The sequence below is a fragment of the Filicampus tigris genome, chromosome 4 (assembly GCF_054856515.1).
Source record: "Filicampus tigris isolate MCC_2025a chromosome 4, RoL_Ftig_1.0, whole genome shotgun sequence".
NCBI classification, from domain to species: Eukaryota; Metazoa; Chordata; class Actinopteri; order Syngnathiformes; family Syngnathidae; genus Filicampus; species Filicampus tigris.
Genome location: NC_141220.1, coordinates 3442564 through 3463571, shown reverse-complemented (window position 1 = coordinate 3463571; position 21008 = coordinate 3442564). Strand labels below are relative to the sequence as shown.

At 44.7% G+C, this 21008-nt stretch overlaps 10 non-coding genes across 10 annotated transcripts; 5 read left to right on the top strand and 5 right to left on the bottom strand.

The window, feature by feature from the left end:
* Window positions 1-1973: 1973 nt before the first annotated feature.
* On the bottom strand, window positions 1974-2055 carry trnal-aag (transfer RNA leucine (anticodon AAG)). Its single transcript has one exon. It is a non-coding gene; the product is annotated as a tRNA-Leu (tRNA).
* A 1689-nt stretch (window positions 2056-3744) lies between these two features.
* Window positions 3745-3816, top strand: trnam-cau (transfer RNA methionine (anticodon CAU)). Its single transcript has one exon. It is a non-coding gene; the product is annotated as a tRNA-Met (tRNA).
* Window positions 3817-5893: 2077 nt separating this feature from the next.
* Window positions 5894-5975, bottom strand: trnal-aag (transfer RNA leucine (anticodon AAG)). The gene has a single exon. It is a non-coding gene; the product is annotated as a tRNA-Leu (tRNA).
* Window positions 5976-7664: 1689 nt separating this feature from the next.
* Window positions 7665-7736, top strand: trnam-cau (transfer RNA methionine (anticodon CAU)). The gene has a single exon. It is a non-coding gene; the product is annotated as a tRNA-Met (tRNA).
* A 786-nt stretch (window positions 7737-8522) lies between these two features.
* On the top strand, window positions 8523-8594 carry trnam-cau (transfer RNA methionine (anticodon CAU)). Its single transcript has one exon. It is a non-coding gene; the product is annotated as a tRNA-Met (tRNA).
* A 2055-nt stretch (window positions 8595-10649) lies between these two features.
* Window positions 10650-10731, bottom strand: trnal-aag (transfer RNA leucine (anticodon AAG)). The gene has a single exon. It is a non-coding gene; the product is annotated as a tRNA-Leu (tRNA).
* A 1681-nt stretch (window positions 10732-12412) lies between these two features.
* On the top strand, window positions 12413-12484 carry trnam-cau (transfer RNA methionine (anticodon CAU)). Its single transcript has one exon. It is a non-coding gene; the product is annotated as a tRNA-Met (tRNA).
* A 1412-nt stretch (window positions 12485-13896) lies between these two features.
* Window positions 13897-13978, bottom strand: trnal-aag (transfer RNA leucine (anticodon AAG)). Its single transcript has one exon. It is a non-coding gene; the product is annotated as a tRNA-Leu (tRNA).
* A 1681-nt stretch (window positions 13979-15659) lies between these two features.
* On the top strand, window positions 15660-15731 carry trnam-cau (transfer RNA methionine (anticodon CAU)). Its single transcript has one exon. It is a non-coding gene; the product is annotated as a tRNA-Met (tRNA).
* Window positions 15732-17151: 1420 nt separating this feature from the next.
* On the bottom strand, window positions 17152-17233 carry trnal-aag (transfer RNA leucine (anticodon AAG)). Its single transcript has one exon. It is a non-coding gene; the product is annotated as a tRNA-Leu (tRNA).
* Window positions 17234-21008: the final 3775 nt, after the last annotated feature.

Below are 21008 nucleotides of genomic sequence, written 5' to 3'. Positions count from 1 at the left end.
TAAAGTTCGGATTTTCCTACTGTATGGAACTTGCACGTGGAAATTCACATTTTAAAAACTTAGCTGACTTTGCATTGGAAAAATCCTCCTATTTTCACTTTTCGTATGAACTGCGCTTGTACCCATCATGTTGGCATTCTTGTTCAACATTTGAAAGGCAAAGATATTGACATGAAGGCAGGAAACCTTGAAAAGATAGAACAAGTTTGTGTGGCAAGACAACAAAACTGAGCACACGACCTCAACAGACAGGGAAGTGGCAGTATTTGAAACCACAACTCAAGACAGAGTGGAATATAAATCCAGGGGATAACAACACTCGGCCACACTACCTTACGATACTTCACTTTAAATGAAGTTTGTTTGAAAGGTTAAGACTCCCAAGAAAAACCAGCTGCGGGATCCCCTGTATCACCTATGATAGCCAACCTTTAACTGACCAGACACCGCAGAGAAAAGCAATCTGGTCAATGCTGTCTTGCACAGTGAAGAATACAATGATGTGTTATAGTGTAGTGGAAAACCAAGCAAAAACTGAGAAGGACAATGACACAGTAGAGAAGGGAAAACTCATCAAGTCAAAGCTCAGCTGTAAACCTGCACTTCAGAAAAACAGCAATCTTTTCAGGACAGGAATATGCAGATTTTGGACAACACAATACTTGCTAGAAAGAAAGTGAATAATACAAAGGTTATGAAACAAACAGCAGAGTGGCGCAGCGGAAGCGTGCTGGGCCCATAACCCAGAGGTCGATGGATCGAAACCATCCTCGGATATCTGCGATGGGTTGTTCATTACCTGAACCCTACCCTTTGGATCTTTTTCAAAGGCTTTAAGCATTGATCATGAGAAAGTTTAAAGTTCGGATTTTCCTACTGTATGGAACTTGCACGTGGAAATTGATATTTTAAAAACTTAGCTGACTTTGCATTGGAAAAATCCTCCTATTTTCACTTTTAGTATGAACTGCGCTTGTGCCCATCATGTTGGCATTCTTGTTCAACATTTGACAGGCAAAGATATTGACATGAAGGCAGGAAACTTTGACAAGATAGAACAAGTTTGTGTGGCAAGACAACAAAACTGAGCACACTACCTCAACAGACAGGGAAGTGGCAGTATTTGAAACCACACCTCAAGAAAGAGTGGAATATAAATCCAGAGGATAATACCACTCGGCCACACTACCTTACGATACTTCACTTTAAAGGAACTTTGTTTGAAAGGTTAAGACTGCGAAGAAAAACCAGCTGCCGGATCCCCTGTATCCGCTATGATAGCCAACCTTTAACTGACCAGACACCGCAGAGAAAAGCAATCTGGTCAATGCTGTCTTGCACAGTGAGGAATACAATGATGTGTTATAGTGTATTGGAAAACCAAGCAAAAACTGAGAAGGAGAATGAGACAGTAGAGAAGGGAAAACTCCTCAAGTCAAAGCTCAGCTGTAAACTTGCACTTCAGAAAAACAGCAATCTTTTCAAGACAGGAATATGCAGATTTTGGACGTGTCCAACCCAATACTTGCTAGAAAGAAAGTGAATAATACAAAGGTTATGAAACAAACAGCAGAGTGGCGCAGCGGAAGCGTGCTGGGCCCATAACCCAGAGGTCGATGGATCAAAACAATCCTCTGCAATCTGTGGTAGGTTAGTCAATCCCACTGTGCTGTACTTAGGATGTTGATACAAACCTATGGTTTTAAGCATTGATCTTGATCAAAAAACATTTCAACTGTTGGGAACTTGCATGTGCGAGGTGATCTCTTCCTCAGTTCTCTCACTTTATATGAGAAAGATCTGCCTTTTTGCACTTTTGACATAGACTGTGAATGTACGCATCATGAGGGCAATCCATTTCAACGTGAAAAGGACAAGGATATTGACATGAAGGAAGGAACATTGATGGGACTGAATGGATTAGTGTGGCAAGACAACACAATTGAGTGTATTAACCCCAAATGAGGTGTAAATGGCAGTGGTGGGACTTGAACCCACGCCTCAAGAGAGACTGGATCCTTAATCCAGCGCCTTAGACCGCTCGGCCACACTACCTAAGTTTACTTAACCAAGACAGGACCTTTGTTTGAAAAAATTAAGAGTCGGACGGAAAATTTCAGAGCTAGTGGATCACTTGTCATGCCCATTGTTGCCAACTTTTACATAGAGGACGTGGAAAGTCTCTTTTTCGGGACAGGGCCATTTTTGTAGCAGTTTAGAAAAAAACCCACACTCACTGACCAATACTTTATTGTCATAACACACACTGGAAGAAAAAATGAGCATTATCACGACCCTAAAACATAGACCTGAAGACCTCCAAATAGCCCGCAAAACAGCGAGAGAACATAGGCACCTTAGGGAAGACCTCGAAACCTGAGGTGACCCCTTTCTGGTCCATCGTAAAAAGTGCATTGAGTTCAAGGAGGGACAAAAGCATAGAGGATGAAAAAGAAAAGAGTGCAGAAACAATATTGTCTTTCCGTATGTATCAGCTCCATCTGAAAAACAACAAAGGATTTCCAACTTAGACGACATTCCAATACACTTCAAACCTGGCAACACCCTGGGACAAAGGCCGGAACAGTCCAAAAACCAAGCACCCCACAGGAAAGCAATCTGGTCTATGCAGTCAAGCAAGGTGAAGAACGAATTGATTTGTATTGTGTTTTGGGGAAACGAAGCAAGCACTGAGCAGGAGAATGACAGAGTATAGAAGGGCACACTTCCCAAGTCAAAACTCAGCTGTCAACCTGCACCTCAGAAAAAACGGCACTTTTAAGACCAGGAATGTGAATATTCTGGACAGAGAACACAGTCCAGGGGCTATTAAATGCTCGTGCGAGCCAGTACTTGCAAGAAAAAGGGAATCAACACTTAAAACACAAACCAATGCACAGCGGTAGCGTGCTGGGCCGATAACCCAGAGGACGATGGATCGAAACCATCCTCTGCTATCTGTGATGGGTTTTTATAACCTGAACCCTACCCTTTGGATCTTGTTCAAATGATTTAAGCATTGATCATGAGAACATTTAATGTTCGGATTTTCCTATACTTGGAACTTGCACGTGGAAATTGACCTTTTAAACAAGCAGCTGACTTTGTATTGGAAAAATCCTCCTATTTTCACTTTTAGTATGAACTGCGCTTGTACCCATCATGTTGGCAGTCTTGTTCAACATTTGAAATGCCAAGATATTGACATGAAGGCAGGAAACCTTGACAAGATGGAACAGGTTTGTTTGGAGAGACAACAAAACTGAGCACACTACCTTAACAGACAGGGAAGTGGCAGTATTTGAAACCACAACTCAAGACAGAGTGGAATATAAATCCAGGGGAAAATACCGCTCTTCCACACTACCTTATGATACTTCACTTTAAAGGGACTTTGTTTGAAAGGTTAAGACTGCGAAAAAAACCCAGCTGCAGGATCCCCTGTATCCCCAATGATAGCCAACCTTTAACTGACCAGACACCGCCGAGAAAAGCGATCTGGTCAATGCTGTCTTGCACAGTGAGGAAAATAATGATGTGTTATAGTGTATTGGAAAACCAAGCAAAAACTGAGAAGGAGAATGACACAGTAGAGAAGGGAAAACTCCTCAAGTCAAAGCTCAGCTCTAAACCTGCATTTCAGAAAAACAGCAATCTTTTCAGGACAGGAATATGCAGATTTTGGACATCCAACCCAATACTTGCTAGAAAGAAAGTGAATAATACAAAGGTTATGAAACAAACAGCAGAGTGGCGCAGCGGAAGCGTGCTGGGCCCATAACCCAGAGGTCGATGGATCGAAACCATCCTCTGCTATCTGCGATGGGTTGTTCATTACCTGAACTCTACCCTTTGGATCTTTTTCAAAGGCTTCAAGTATTGATCATGAGAAAGTTTAAAGTTCGGATTTTCCTACTGTATGGAACTTGCACGTGGAAATTGACATTTTAAAAACTTAGCTGACTTTGCATTGGAAAAATCCTCCTATTTTCACTTTAAGTATGAACTGCGCTTGTACCCATCATGTTGGCGTTCTTGTTCAACATTTGAAAGGCAAAGATATTGACATGAAGGCAGGAAACCTTGACAAGATAGAACAAGTTTGTGTGGCAAGACAACATAAGTGAGCACACTACCTCAACAGACAGGGAAGTGGCAGTATTTGAAAGCACAACTCAAGACAGAGTGGAATATAAATCCAGGGGATAATACCACTCGGCCACACTACCTTAAGATACTTCACTTTAAAAGGAACTTTGTTGGAAAAGTTAAGACTGCGAAGAAAAACCAGCTACGGGATCCCCTGTATCCCCTATAATAGCCAACCTTTAACTGACCAGACACCGCAGAGAAAAGCAATCTGGTCAATGCTGTCTTTTACAGTGAGGAATACAATAAAGTGTTATAGTGTATTGGAAAACCAAGCAAAAGCTGCGAAGGAGAAAGACACACTAGAGAAGAGATGACACACTAGAGAAGGGAAAACTCCTCAAGTCAAAGCTCAGCCGTAAACCTGCACTTCAGAAAAACAGCAATCTTTTCAGGACAGGAATAGGCAGATTTTGGATGTCCAACCCAATACTTGCTAGAAAGAAAGTGAATAATACAAAGGTTATGAAACAAACCGCAGAGTGGCGCAGCGGAAGCGTGCTGGGCCCTAAACCCAGAGGTCGATGGATCGAAACCATCCTCTGCTATCTGCGATGGGTGGTTCGTTACCTGAACCCTACCCTTTGGATCTTTTTCAAAGGCTTTAAGCAATGATCATGAGAAAGTTTAAAGTTCGGATTTTCCTACTGTATGGAACTTATACGTGGAAATTGACATTTTAAAAACTTAACCTACTTTGCATTGGAAAAATCCTCCTATTTTCACTTTTAGTATGAACTGCGCTTGTACCCATCATGTTGGCATTCTTGTTCAACATTTGACAGGCAAAGATATTGACATGAAGGCAGGAAACTTTGACAAGATAGAACAAGTTTGTGTGGCAAGACAACAAAACTGAGCACACTACCTCAACAGACAGGGAAGTGGCAGTATTTGAAACCACACCTCAAGAAAGAGTGGAATATAAATCCAGAGGATAATACCACTCGGCCACACTACCTTACGATACTTCACTTTAAAGGAACTTTGTTTGAAAGGTTAAGACTGCGAAGAAAAACACGCTGCCGGATCCCCTGTATCCGCTATGATAGCCAACCTTTAACTGACCAGACACCGCAGAGAAAAGCAATCTGGTCAATGCTGTCTTGCACAGTGAGGAATACAATGATGTGTTATAGTGTATTGGAAAACCAAGCAAAAACTGAGAAGGAGAATGAGACAGTAGAGAAGGGAATACTCCTCAAGTCAAAGCTCAGCTGTAAACCTGCACTTCAGAAAAACAGCAATCTTTTCAGGACAGGAATATGCAGATTTTGGACATGTCCAACCCAATACTTGCTAGAAAGAAAGTGCATAGTACAAAGGTTATGAAACAAACAGCAGAGTGGCACAGCGGAAGCGTGCTGGGCCCATTAACCAGAGGTCGAGGGATCAAAACAATCCTCTGCAATCTGTGGTAGGTTAGTCACTCCCACTGTGCTGTACTTAGGATGTTGATAAAAGCCTATGGTTTTAAGCATTGATATTGATCAAAAAACGTTTCAACTGTTGTGAACTTGCATGTGCAAGGTGATGACTTCCTCAGTTCACTCGCTTTATATGAGAAAAATCTGCCTTTTTGCACTTTTAACATAGACTGTGAATGTATGCATCATGAGGGCAATACATTTCAACGTGTAAAGGCCAAGGATATTGACATGAAGGAAGGAACATTGATGGGACTGAATGGATTGGTGTGGCAAGACAACAGAATTGACTGTATTAACCCCAACTGAGGTGTAAATGGCAGTGGTGGGACTTGAACCCACGCCTCAAGAGAGACTGGAGCCTTAATACATCGCCTTAGACCGCTCAGCCACACTACCTAAGTTAGCGTAACCAAGACAGGACCTTTGTTTGAAAAAAATTAGAGTCGGACGGAAAATTTCAGAGCTACTGGATCACTTGTCACGCCCATTGTTGCCAACTTTTACAGAGAGGACGTGGAAAGTCTCTTTTTCGGGACAGGGCCATTCTTTTAGCGGTTTAGAAAAAAACCCACACTCACTGACCAATACTTTATTGTCATAACACACACTGGAAGACAAAATGAGCATTATCACGACCCTAAAACATAGACCTGAAGACCTCCAAATATCCCGCAAGGCAGCAAGAGAACATAGGCACCTTAGGGAAGACCTCAAAACCTGAGGTGACCCCATCTGGTCCATCGTAAAAAGTTTATTGAGTTCAAGGAGGGACAAAAGCATAGAGGATGAAAAAGAAAAGAGTGCAGAAACAATATTGTCTTTCCGTATGTATCAGCTCCATCTGAAGAAAAACTAAGGATTTCCATCTTAGACGACATTCAAATACACTTCAAACCTGGCAAAACCCTGGGACATAGGCTGGAACAGTCCAAAAAACAAGCACCCCACAGGAAAGCAATCTGGTCTTTGCAGTCAAGCATGGTGAAGAACGACTTGATTTGTATCGTGTTTTGGGGAAACGAAGCAAGCACTGAGCAGGAGAATGACAGAGTATAGAAGGGCAAACTTCCCAAGTCAAAACTCAGCTGTCAACCTGCACCTCAGAAAAACGGCACTTTTCAGACCAGGAATGTGCATATTCTGGACAGAGGACACAGTCCAGGGGCTATTAAATGCTCGTGCGAGCCAGTACTTGCAAGAAAGAGGGAATGAACACTAAAAACACAGACCAATGCACAGCAGTAGCGTAATGGGCCCATAGCCCAGAGGATGATGGATCGAAACCATCCTCTGCTATCTGTGACGGGTTTTTCATTACCTGAACCCTACCCTTTGGATCTTGTTCAAATGATTCAAGCATTGATCATGAGAACATTTAATGTTCGGATTTTCCAATTATTTGGAACTTGCACGTGGAGACTGACCTTTTAAAAACTTAGCTGACTTTGCATTGGAAAAATCCTCCTATTTTCACATTTAGTATGAACGGCGCTTGTACCCATCATGTTGGCAGTCTTGTTCACCATTTGAAATGAAAAGATACTGACATGAAGGCAGGAAACCTTGACAAGATTGAACAGGTTTGTTTGGCAAGACAACAAAACTGAGCACACTACCTCAACAGACATGGAAATGGAAGTATTTGAAACAACACCTCAAGACGGAGTAGAATATAAATCTAGGGGATAATACCACTCGGCCACACGACCTTAAGATACTTCCCTTCAAAGGACCTTTGTTTGAAAGGTTAAGACCGCGAAGGAAACCCAGCTGTGGGATCCCATGTATCCCCTATGATAGCCAACCTTTAACTGACCAGAAACCGCCAAGAAAAGCAATCTGGTCAATGCTGTCTTGCACAGTGAGGAATGCAATAATGTGTTATAGTGTATTTGAAAACCAAGCAAAAACTGAGAAGGAGAATGACACACTAGAGAAGGGAAACCTCCTCAAGTCAAAGCTCAGCTGTAAACCTGCACTTCAGAAAAACAGCAATCTTTTCAGGACAGGAATATGCAGATTTTGGACATCCAACCCAATACTTGCTAGAAAGAAAGTGAATAATACAAAGGCTATGAAACAAACAGCAGAGTGGCGCAGCGGAAGCGTGCTGGGCCCATAACCCAGAGGTCGATGGATCGAAACCATCCTCTGCTATCTGCAATGGGTTGTTCATTACCTGAACCCTACCCTTTGGATCTTTTTCAAAGGCTTTTAAGCATTGATCATGAGAAAGTTTAAAGTTCAGATTTTCCTACTGTATGGAACTTGCACGTGGAAAATGACATTTTAAAAACTTAGCTGTTTTTGCATTGAAAAAATCGTCCTATTTTCACTTAAAGTATGAACTGCGCTTGTACCCATAATTTTGGGATTCTTGTTCAACATTTGAAAGGCAAAGATATTGACATGAAGGCAGGAAACCTTGACAAGATAGAACAAGTTTGTGTGGCAAGACAAAAAAAGTGAGCACACTACCTCAACAGACAGGGAACTGGCAGGATTTGAAACCACACCTCAGCACAGAGTGGAATATGAATCCAGGGGATAATACCACTCGGCCACACTACCTTACGATACTTCACTTTAAAGGAACTTTGTTTGAAAGGTTAAGACTGCGAAGAAAAACCAGCTGCGGGATCCCCTGTATCCGCTATGATAGCCAACCTTTAACTTACCAGACACGGCAGAGAAAAGCAATCTGGTCAATGCTATCTTGCACAGTGAGGAATACAATGATGTGTTAAAGTGTATTGGAAAACCAAACAACAACTGAGAAGGAGAATGACACGGTAGAGAAGGGAAAACTCCTCAAGTCAAAGCTCAGCTGTCAACCTGCACTTCAGAAAAACAGCAATCTTTTCAGGACAGGAATATGCAGATTTTGGACAACACAATACTTTCTAGAAAGAAAGTGAATAAAACAAAGGCTATGAAACAAACAGCAGAGTGGCGCAGCGGAAGCGTGCTGGGCCCATAACCCAGAGGTCGATGGATCGAAACCATCCTCTGCTATCTGCGATGGGTTGTTCATTACCTGAACCCTACCCTTTGGATCTTTTTCAAAGGCTTTTAAGCATTGATCATGAGAAAGTTTAAAGTTCAGATTTTCCTACTGTATGGAACTTGCACGTGGAAAATGACATTTTAAAAACTTAGCTGTTTTTGCATTGAAAAAATCGTCCTATTTTCACTTAAAGTATGAACTGCGCTTGTACCCATAATTTTGGGATTCTTGTTCAACATTTGAAAGGCAAAGATATTGACATGAAGGCAGGAAACCTTGACAAGATAGAACAAGTTTGTGTGGCAAGACAAAAAAAGTGAGCACACTACCTCAACAGACAGGGAACTGGCAGGATTTGAAACCACACCTCAGCACAGAGTGGAATATGAATCCAGGGGATAATACCACTCGGCCACACTACCTTACGATACTTCACTTTAAAGGAACTTTGTTTGAAAGGTTAAGACTGCGAAGAAAAACCAGCTGCGGGATCCCCTGTATCCGCTATGATAGCCAACCTTTAACTTACCAGACACGGCAGAGAAAAGCAATCTGGTCAATGCTATCTTGCACAGTGAGGAATACAATGATGTGTTAAAGTGTATTGGAAAACCAAACAACAACTGAGAAGGAGAATGACACGGTAGAGAAGGGAAAACTCCTCAAGTCAAAGCTCAGCTGTCAACCTGCACTTCAGAAAAACAGCAATCTTTTCAGGACAGGAATATGCAGATTTTGGACAACACAATACTTGCTAGAAAGAAAGTGAATAATACAAAGGTTATGAAACAAACAGCAGAGTGGTGCAGCGGAAGCGTGCTGGGCCCCTAACCCAGAGGTCGATGGATCGAAACCATCCTCTGATATCTGCGATGGGTTGTTCATTACCTGAACCCTACCCTTTGGATCTTTTTCAAAGGCTTTAAGCATTGATCATGAGAAAGTTTAAAGTTGGGATTTTCCTACTGTATGGAACTTGCACGTGGAAATTGATATTTTAAAAACTTAGCTGACTTTGCATTGGAAAAATCCTCCTATTTTCACTTTTAGTATGAACTGCGCTTGTACCCATCATGTTGGCATTCTTGTTCAACATTTGACAGGCAAAGATATTGACATGAAGGCAGGAAACTTTGACAAGATAGAACAAGTTTGTGTGGCAAGACAACAAAACTGAGCACACTACCTCAACAGACAGGGAAGTGGCAGTATTTGAAACCACACCTCAAGAAAGAGTGGAATATAAATCCAGAGGATAATACCACTCGGCCACACTACCTTACGATACTTCACTTTAAAGGAACTTTGTTTGAAAGGTTAAGACTGCGAAGAAAAACCAGCTGCCGGATCCCCTGTATCCGCTATGATAGCCAACCTTTAACTGACCAGACACCGCAGAGAAAAGCAATCTGGTCAATGCTGTCTTGCACAGTGAGGAATACAATGATGTGTTATAGTGTATTGGAAAACCAAGCAAAAACTGAGAAGGAGAATGAGACAGTAGAGAAGGGAATACTCCTCAAGTCAAAGCTCAGCTGTAAACCTTCACTTCAGAAAAACAGCAATCTTTTCAGGACAGGAATATGCAGATTTTGGACGTGTACAAACCAATACTTGCTAGAAAGAAAGTGCATAGTACAAAGGTTATGAAACAAACAGCAGAGTGGCGCAGCGGAAGCGTGCTGGGCCCATTACCCAGAGGTCGAGGGATCAAAACAATCCTCTGCAATCTGTGGTAGGTTAGTCACTCCCACTGTGCTGTACTTAGGATGTTGATAAAAGCCTATGGTTTTAAGCATTGATATTGATCAAAAAACGTTTCAACTGTTGTGAACTTGCATGTGCAAGGTGATGACTTGCTCAGTTCACTCGCTTTATATGAGAAAAATCTGCCTTTTTGCACTTTTAACATAGACTGTGAATGTATGCATCATGAGGGCAATCCATTTCAACGTGTAAATTGCCAAGGATATTGACATGAAGGAAGGAACATTGATGGGACTGAATGGATTGGTGTGGCAAGACAACAGAATTGACTGTATTAACCCCAACTGAGGTGTAAATGGCAGTGGTGGGACTTGAACCCACGCCTCAAGAGAGACTGGAGCCTTAATACATCGCCTTAGACCGCTCGGCCACACTACCTAAGTTAGCGTAACCAAGACAGGACCTTTGTTTGAAAAAATTTAGAGTCGGACGGAAAATTTCAGAGCTACTGGATCACTTGTCACGCCCATTGTTGCCAACTTTTACAGAGAGGACGTGGAAAGTCTCTTTTTCGGGACAGGGCCATTCTTTTAGCGGTTTAGAAAAAAACCCACACTCACTGACCAATACTTTATTGTCATAACACACACTGGAAGACAAAATGAGCATTATCACGACCCTAAAACATAGACCTGAAGACCTCCAAATATCCCGCAAGGCAGCAAGAGAACATAGGCACCTTAGGGAAGACCTCAAAACCTGAGGTGACCCCATCTGGTCCATCGTAAAAAGTGCATTGAGTTCAAGGAGGGACAAAAGCATAGAGGATGAAAAAGAAAAGAGTGCAGAAACAATATTGTCTTTCCGAATGTATCAGCTCCATCTGAAAGACAACAAAGGATTTCCAACTTAGACGACATTCCAATACACTTCAAACCTGGCAACATCCTGGGACAAAGGCTGGAACCGTCCAAAAACCAAGCACCCCACAGGAAAGCAATCTGGTCTATGCAGTCAAGCATGGTGAAGAACGAATTGATTTGTATTTTGGGGAAACGAAGCAAGCACTGAGCAGGAGAATGACAGAGTATAGAAGGGCAAACTTCCCAAGTCAAAACTCAGCTGTCAACCTGCACCTCAGAAAAACGGCACTTTTCAGACCAGGAATGTGCATATTCTGGACAGAGAACACAGTCCAGGCGCTATTAAATGCTCGTGCGAGCCAGTACTTGCAAGAAAGAGGGAATGAACACTAAAAACACAGACCAATGCACAGCGGTAGCGTGCTGGGCCCATAACCCAGAGGACGATGGATCGAAACCATCCTCTGCTATCTGTGATGGGTTTTTCATTACCTGAACCCTACCCTTTGGATCTTGTTAAAATGATTCAAGCGAAGGTCATGAGAACATTTAATGTTCGGATTTACCAATTGTTTGGAACTTGCACATGGAAATTGACCTTTTAAAAACTTAGCTGACTTTGCATTGGAAAAATCCTCCTATTTTCACTTTTAGTATGAACTGCGCTTGTACACACCATGTTGGCAGTCTTGTTCAACATTTGAAAGGCAAAATATATTGACTTGAAGGCAGGAAACTTTGAGAAGATAGAACAGGTTTGTGTGGCAAGACAACAAAAGTGAGCACAATACCTCAACAGACACGGAAATTGTGGTATTTGAAACCACACCTCAAGACGGAGTAGAATATAAAGCCAGGGGACAATACCACTCGGCCACACTATCTTAAGATACTTTGCTTCAAAGGACCTTTGAAAGGTTAAGACTGCGAAGGAAACCCAGCTGTGGGATCCCATGTATCCCCGATGATAGCCAACCTTTAACTGACCAGACACCGCCGAGAAAAGCAATCTGGTCAATGCTGTCTTGCACAGTGAGGAATACAATGATGTGTTATAGTGTATTGGAAAACCAAGCAAAAACTGAGAAGGAGAATGACACAGTAGAGAAGGGAAAACTCCTCAAGTCAAAGCTCAGCTGTAAACCTGCACTTCAGAAAAACAGCAATCTTTTCAGGACAGGAATATGCAGATTTTGGACATCCAACCCAATACTTGCTAGAAAGAAAGTGAATAATACAAAGGTTATGAAACAAACAGCAGAGTGGCGCAGCGGAAGCGTGCTGGGCCCATAACCCAGAGGTCGATGGATCGAAACCATCCTCTGCTATCTGAGATGGGTTGTTCATTACCTGAGCCCTACCATTTGGATCTTTTTCAAAGGCTTTAAGCATTGATCATGAGAAAGTTTAAAGTTCGGATTTTCCTACTGTTTGGAACTTGCACGTGGAAATTGACATTTTAAAAACTTAGCTGACTTTGCATTGAAATAATCCTCCTATTTTCACTTTTAGTATGAACTGCGCTTGTACCCATCATGTTGGCATTCTTGTTCAACATTTGAAAGGCAAAGATATTGACATGAAGGCAGGAAACCTTGACAAGATAGAACAAGTTTGTGTGGCAAGACAACAAAACTGAGCACACTACCTCAACAAACAGGGAAGTGGCAGGATTTGAAACAACACCGCAACACAGAGTGGCATATAAATCCACGGGATAATACTACTCGGCCACACTACCTTAAGATACTTCACTTTAAAGGAAGTCCGCTGATAGTGTAGTGGTACACACGCCTGAGTTGTGTGCGGGCAGCGTGGGATCGATTCCCGCTCAGTGACAGTGTCTATGTGTGCCCTGCGACTGGCTGGCGACCAGTTCGGGGTGTAGTCTGCCTTCGCCCATTGACGGCTGGGATAGGCTCCAGCAACTCCCCGCGACCCTATATAGGATAAGCGGTTTGGAAGATGACATGACATGACTTTAAAGGAACTTTGTTTGAAAGGTTAAGACTGCGAAGAAGAACCGGCTGCGGGATCCCCTATGATAGCCAACCTTTAACTGACCAGACACCGCAGAGAAAAGCAATCTGGTCAATGCTGTCTTGCACAGTGAGGAATACAATGTTGTGTTATAGTGTAATGTAAAACAAAGCAAAAACTGAGAAGGAGAATGACAGAGTAGAGAAGGAAAAACTCCTCACGTCAAAGCTCAGCTGTAAACCTGCACTTCAGAAAAACAGCAATCTTTTCAGGACAGGAATATGCATATTTTGGACGTGTCCAACCCAATACTTGCTAGAAAGAAAGTGAATAATACAAAGGTTATGAAACAAACAGCAGAGTGGCGCAGCGGAAGCGTGCTGGGCCCATAACCCAGAGGTCGATGGATCAAAACAATCCTCTGCAATCTGTGGTAGGTTAGTCACTCCCACTGTGCTGTACTTAGGATGTTGATAAAAGCCTATGGTTTTAAGCATTGATATTGATCAAAAAACGTTTCAACTCTTGGGAACTTGCATGTGCGAGATGATGACTTCCTCGGTTCACTCACTTTATATGAGAAAAGTCTACGTTTTTGCACTTTTAACATAGACTGTGAATGTATGCATCATGAGGGCAATCCATTTCAACATGTGAAGACCAAGGTTATTGACATGAAGGAAGGAACATTGATGGGAGTGAATGGATTGGTGTGGCAAGACAACACAATTGAGTGTATTAACCCCAACTGAGGTGTAAATGGCAGTGGTGGGACTTGAACCCACGCCTCAAGAGAGACTGGAGCCTTAATCCAGCGCCTTAGACCGCTCGGCCACACTATCTAAGTTTACGTAACCAAGACAGGACCTTTGTTTGAAAAAATTAAGAGTCGGACGGAAAATTTCAGAGCTACTGGATCACTTGCCACGCCCATTGTTGCCAACTTTTACATAGAGGACGTGGAAAGTCTCTTTTTCGGGACAGGGCCATTTTTGTAGCTGTGTAGAAAATAACCCACACTCACTGACCAATACTTTATAGTCATAACACACACTGGAAGACAAAATGAGCATTATCACGACCCTAAAACATAGACCTGAAGACCTCCAAATAGCCCGCAAGGCAGCGAGAGAACATAGGCACCTTAGGGAAGACCTCGAAACCTGAGGTGACCCCATCTGGTCCATCGTAAAAAGTGCATTGAGTTCAAGGAGGGACAAAAGCATAGAGGATGAAAAAGAAAAGAGTGCAGAAACAATATTGTCTTTCCGTATGTATCAGCTCCATCTGAAAAACAACAAAGGATTTCCATCTTAGACGACATTCCAATACACTTCAAACCCGGCAACACCCTGGGACAAAGGCTGGAACAGTCCCAAAAACAAGCACCCCACAGGAAAGCAATCTGGTCTATGCAGTCAAGCATGGTGAAGAACGAATTGATTTGTGTTTTGGGGAAACGAAGCAAGCACTGAGCAGGAGAATGACAGAGTATAGAAGGGCAAACTTCCCAAGTCAAAACTCAGCTGTCAACCTGCACCTCAGAAAAACGGCACTTTTCAGACCAGGAATGTGAATATTCTGGACAGAGGACACAGACCAGGGGCTATTAAATGCTCGTGCGAGCCAGTACTTGCAAGAAAGAGGGACTGAACACTAAAAACACAGACCAATGCACAGCGGTAGCGTGCTGGGCCCATAACCCAGAGGACGATGGATCGAAACCATCCTCTGCTATCTGTGATGGGTTTTTCATTACCTGAACCCTACCCTTTGGCTCTTGTTCAAATGATTTAAGCATTGATCATGAGAACATTTAATGTTCGGATTTTCCAATTGTTTGGAACTTGCACGTGGAAATTGACCTTTTAAAAAGTTAGCTGACTTTGCATTGGAAAAATCCTCCTATTTTCACTTTTAGTATGAACTGCGCTTGTACACACCATGTTGGCAGTCTTGTTCAACATTTGAAAGGCAAAAGATATTGACATGAAGGCAGGAAACTTTGAGAAGATAGAACAGGTTTGTGTGGCAAGACAACAAAAGTGAGCACACTACCTCAACAGACATGGAAATGGCAGTATTTGAAACCACACCTCAAAACGGAGTAGAATATAAAGCCAGGGGACAATACCACTCGGCCACACTACCTTAAGATACTTAGCTTCAAAGGACCTTTGAAAGGTTAAGACTGCGAAGGAAACCCAGCTGTGGGATCCCATGTACCCCCGATGATAGCCAACCTTTAACTGACCAGACACCGCCGAGAAAAGCAATCTGGTCAATGCTGTCTTGCACAGTGAGGAATACAATGATGTGTTATAGTGTATTGGAAAACCAAGCAAAAACTGAGAAGGAGAATGACACAGTAGAGAAGGGAAAACTCCTCAAGTCAAAGCTCAGCTGTAAACCTGCACTTCAGAAAAACAGCAATCTTTTCAGGACAGGAATATGCAGATTTTGGACATTCAACCCAATACTTGCTAGAAAGAAAGTGAATAATACAAAGGTTATGAAACAAACAGCAGAGTGGCGCAGCGGAAGCGTGCTGGGCCCATAACCCAGAGGTCGATGGATCGAAACCATCCTCTGCTATCTGAGATGGGTTGTTCATTACCTGAGCCCTACCATTTGGATCTTTTTCAAAGGCTTTAGGCATTGATCATGAGAAAGTTTAAAGTTCAGATTTTCCTACTGTTTGGAACTTGCACGTGGAAATTGACATTTTAAAAACTTAGCTGACTTTACATTGAAATAGTCCTCCTATTTTCACTTTTAGTATGAACTGCGCTTGTACCCATCATGTTGGCATTCTTGTTCAACATTTGAAAGGCAAAGATATTGACATGAAGGCAGGAAACCTTGACAAGATAGAACAAGTTTGTGTGGCAAGACAACAAAACTGAGCACACTACTTCAACAGACAGGGAAGTGGCAGTATTTGAAACCACACCTCAAGACGGAGTGGAATATAAATCCAGGGGATAATACTACTCGGCCACACTACCTTAAGATACTTCACTTTAAAGGAAGTCCACTAATAGTGTAGTGGTACACACGCCTGAGTTGTGTGCGGGCAGCGTGGGATCGATTCCCGCTCAGTGACAGTGTCTATGTGTGCCCTGCGACTGGCTGGCGACCAGTTCGGGGTGTAGTCTGCCTTCGCCCATTGACGGCTGGGATAGGCTCCAGCAACTCCCCGCGACCCTATATAGGATAAGCGGTTTGGAAGATGACATGACATGACTTTAAAGGAACTTTGTTTGAAAGGTTAAGACTGCGAAGAAGAACCGGCTGCGGGATCCCCTGATCCCCTATGATAGCCAACCTTTAACTGACCAGACACCGCAGAGAAAAGCAATCTGGTCAATGCTGTCTTGCACAGTGCGGAATACAATGTTGTGTTATAGTGTAATGGAAAACAAAGCAAAAACTGAGAAGGAGAATGACACAGTAGAGAAGGAAAAACTCCTCACGTCAAAGCTCAGCTGTAAACCTGCACTTCAGAAAAACAGCAATCTTTTCAGGACAGGAATATGCATATTTTAGACGTGTCCAACCCAATACTTGCTAGAAAGAAAGTGAATAATACAAAGGTTATGAAACAAACAGCAGAGTGGCGCAGCGGAAGCGTGCTGGGCCCATAACCCAGAGGTCGATGGATCAAAACAATCCTCTGCAATCTGTGGTAGGTTAGTCACTCCCACTGTGCTGTACTTAGGATGTTGATAAAAGCCTATGGTTTTAAGCATTGATATTGATCAAAAAACGTTTCAACTCTTGGGAACTTGCATGTGCGAGGTGATGACTTCCTTGGTTCACTCACTTTATATGAGAAAAGCCTGCGTTTTTGCACTTTTAACATATACTGTGAATGTATGCATCATGAGGGCAATCCATTTCAACATGTGAAGACCAAGGTTATTGACATGAAGGAAGGAACATTGATGGGAGTGAATGGATTGGTGTGGCAAGACAACACCATTGAGTGTATTAACCCCAACTGAGATGTATATGGCAGTGGTGGGACTTGAACCCACGCCTCAAGAGAGACTGGAGCCTTAATCCAGCGCCTTAGACCGCTCGGCCACACTACCTAAGTTTATGTAACCAAGACAGGACCTTTGTTTGAAAAAATTAAGAGTCGGACGGAAAATTTCAGAGCTACTGGATCACTTGTCACGCCCATTGTTGCCAACTTTTACATAGAGGACGTGGAAAGTCAATTTTTCGGGTCAGGGCCATTTTTGTAGCAGTTTAGAAAAAAAAACACTCACTGACCAATACTTTATAGTCATAACACACACTGGAAGACAAAATGAGCATTATCACGACCCTAAAACATAGTGAATAATATAAAGGTTATGAAACAAACAGCAGAGTGGCGCAGCGGAAGCGTGCTGGGCCCATAACCCAGAGGTCGATGGATCGAAAGCATCCTCTTCTATCTGCGATGGGTTGTTCATTACCTGAACCATACCCTTTGGATCTTTTTCAAAGGCTTTAAGCATTGATCATGAGAAAGTTTGAAGTTCGGATTTTCCTACTGTATGGAACTTGCACGTGGAAATTGACATTTTAAAAACTTAGCTGACTTTGCATTGAAAAAATCCTCCTATTTCCACTTTTAGTATGAACTGCGCTTGTACCCATCATGTTGGCATTCTTGTTCAACATTTGAAAGGCAAAGATATTGACATGAAGGCAGGAAACCTTGACAAGATAGAACAAGTTTGTGTGGCAAGACAACAAAACTGAGCACACTACCTCAACAGACAGGGAAGTGGCAGGATTTGAAACAACACCTCAACACAGAGTGGAATATAAATCCAGGGGATATTACCACTCGGCCACACTACCTTACAATACTTCACTTTAAAGGAACTTTGTTTGAAAGGTTGACTGCGAAGAGAAACCTGCTGCGGGATCCCCTGATCTCCTTTGATAGCCAACCTTTAACTGACCAGACACCGCAGAGAAAAGCAATCTGGTCAATGCTGTCTTGCACAGTGAGGAATACAATGATGTGTTATATCCATCCATCCATCCATTATCTCCCGCTTATCCGAAGTCGGGTCGCGGAGGCAGCAGCTTCAGCAGGGAAGCCCAGACTTCCCTCTCCCCAGCAACATCCTCCAGCTCTTCCGGAAGGATCCCAAGGCGTTCCCAGGCAAGCCGGGAGACATAGTCTCTCTAGCGTGTTCTGGGTCGTCCTCGGGGTCTCCTGCCGGTGGGACATGCCCGGAACACCTCACCAGGGAGGTGTCCAGGAGGCATCCTAATCAGATGCCCGAGCCACCTCAACTGGCTCCTCTCGACGCGGAGGAGCAGCGGCTCGACTCTGAGTCCCTCCCGGATGGCCGAACTTCTCACCCTATCTCTAAGGGAGAGCCCGGACACCCTGCGAAGGAAACCCATTTCGGCCGCTTGTATCCGAGATCTTGTTCTTTCGGTCATGACCCACAGCTCATGACCATAGGTGAGAGTAGGAACGTAGATCGACTGGTAAATTGAGAGCTTCGCCTTTCGGCTAAGCTCCTTCTTCACCACGACAGACCGATACAGGGTCCGCATCACAGCAGACGCTGCACCGATCCGCCTGTCGATCTCCCGTTCCATCTTACCCTCACTCGTGAACAAGACCCCAAGATACTTGAACTCCTCCACTTGGGGCAGAATCTCATCCCCGACCTGGAGAGGGCACGCCACCCTTTTCCGACTGAGGACCATGGTCTCAGATTTGGAGGTGCTGATCTTCATTCCGACCGTTTCACACTCGGCTGCGAACCGCTCCAGCGAGAGTTGGAGATCGCGGCTTGAAGAAGCCAACAGTACTACATCATCTGCAAAAAGCAGAGATGCAATACTGAAGCCACCAAACCGGACCCCCTCGACACCTCGGCTGCGCCTAGAAATTCTGTCCATAAAGGTTATGAACAGAATCGGTGACAAAGGGCAGCCTTGGTGGAGTCCAACCCCCACAGGAAACGAATCCGACTTACTGCCGGCAATTCGGACCAAACTCTGGCATCGGTGGTACAGGGACCGGACAGCCCTTATCAGGGGGCTCGGTACCCCGTACTCCCGAAGCACCCCCCACAGAACTCCCCGAGGGACACGGTCGAACGCCTTCTCCAAGTCCACAAAACACATGTAGACCGGTTGGGCAAACTCCCATGCACCCTCGAGGACCCTGCTGAGGGTGTAGAGCTGGTCCACTGTTCCACGGCCAGGACGAAAACCACATTGCTCCTCCTGAATCCGGGATTTGACCTTCCGACGGACCCTCCTCTCCAGCACCCCTGAATAGACCTTGCCGGGGAGGCTGAGGAGTGTGATCCCTCTGTAATTGGAGCACACCCTCCGGTCCCCCTTCTTAAAAAGGGGGACCACCACCCCGGTCTGCCAATCCAGAGGCACTGTCCCCGATGTCCACGCGATGTTGAAGAGACGTGTCAACCATGACAGCCCCTCAACATCCAGAGCCTTTATGAACTCCGGGCGGATCTCATCCACCCCCGGGGCTTTGCCACCGAGGAGCTTTTTGACTACCTCGGTGACTTCAACCCCAGAGATAGGAGAGCCCACCTCAGAGTCTCCAGGCTCTGCTTCCTCAGTGGAAGGCGTGTCGGTGGAATTGAGGAGGTCTTTGAAGTACTCTCCCCACCGACCCACAACGTCCCGAGTTGAGGTCAGCAGCACCCCATCTCCACTATAAACAGTGTTAATGGTGCACTGCTTCCCCCTCCAGAGACGCCGGATGGTGGACCAGAGTTTCCTCGAAGCCGTCCGGAAGTCATTTTCCATGGCCTCCCCGAACTCCTCCCACACCCGGGTTTTTGCCTCAGCAACCGCCACAGCCGCATTCCGTTTGGCCAGCCGGTACCCGTCAGCTGCCTCCGGGGTCCCGCAGGCCAAAAAGGCCCGATAGGACTCCTTCTTCAGCTGGACAGCATCCCTTACCGCTGGTGTCCACCAGCGGGTTCGGGGATTGCCGCCACGACAGGCACCGACCACCTTGCGGCCGCAGCTCCGATCGGCCGCTTCAACAATGGAGGCACGAAACATGGTCCACTCGGACTCGATGTCCCCCGCCTCCCCCGGGACGTGGGAAAAGTTCTGCCGGAGGTGGGAGTTGAAACTCCTTCTGACAGGGGATTCTGCCAGACGTTCCCAGCAAACCCTCACAATACGTTTGGGTCTGCCAGGTCGGACCGGCATCTTCCCCCACCATCGGAGCCAACTCACCACCAGATGGTGATCAGTTGACAGCTCCGCCCCTCTCTTCACCCGAGTGTCCAAAACATGCGGCCGCAAGTCCGATGATACGACTACAAAGTCGATCATCGAACTGCGGCCTAGGGTATCCTGGTGCCAAGTGCACATCTGGACACCCTTATGCTTGAACATGGTGTTCGTTATGGACAATCCGTGATGAGCACAGAAGTCCAGTAACCGAACACCGCTCGGGTTCAGATCGGGGGGGCCGTTCCTCCCAATCACACCTCTCTAGGTCTCACTGTCATTGCCCACGTGAGCATTGAAGTCCCCCAGCAGAACGATGGAGTCCCCAGGTGGAGCGCCCTCCAGCACACCCTCCAAGGACTCCAAAAAGGGTGGGTACTCTGCGCTGCCGTTTGGTGCATAAGCACAAACAACAGTCAGGACCCGTCCCCCCACCCTCAGGCGGAGGGAGGCTACCCTCTCGTCCACCGGGGTAAACCCCAATGTACAGGCGCCAAGCCGGGGGGCAATAAGTATGCCCACACCTGCTCGGCGCCTCTCACCCTGGGCAACTCCAGAGTGGAAGAGTGTCCAACCCCTCTCGAGAGGACTGGGACCAGAACCCAAGCTGTGCGTGGAGGTGAGCCC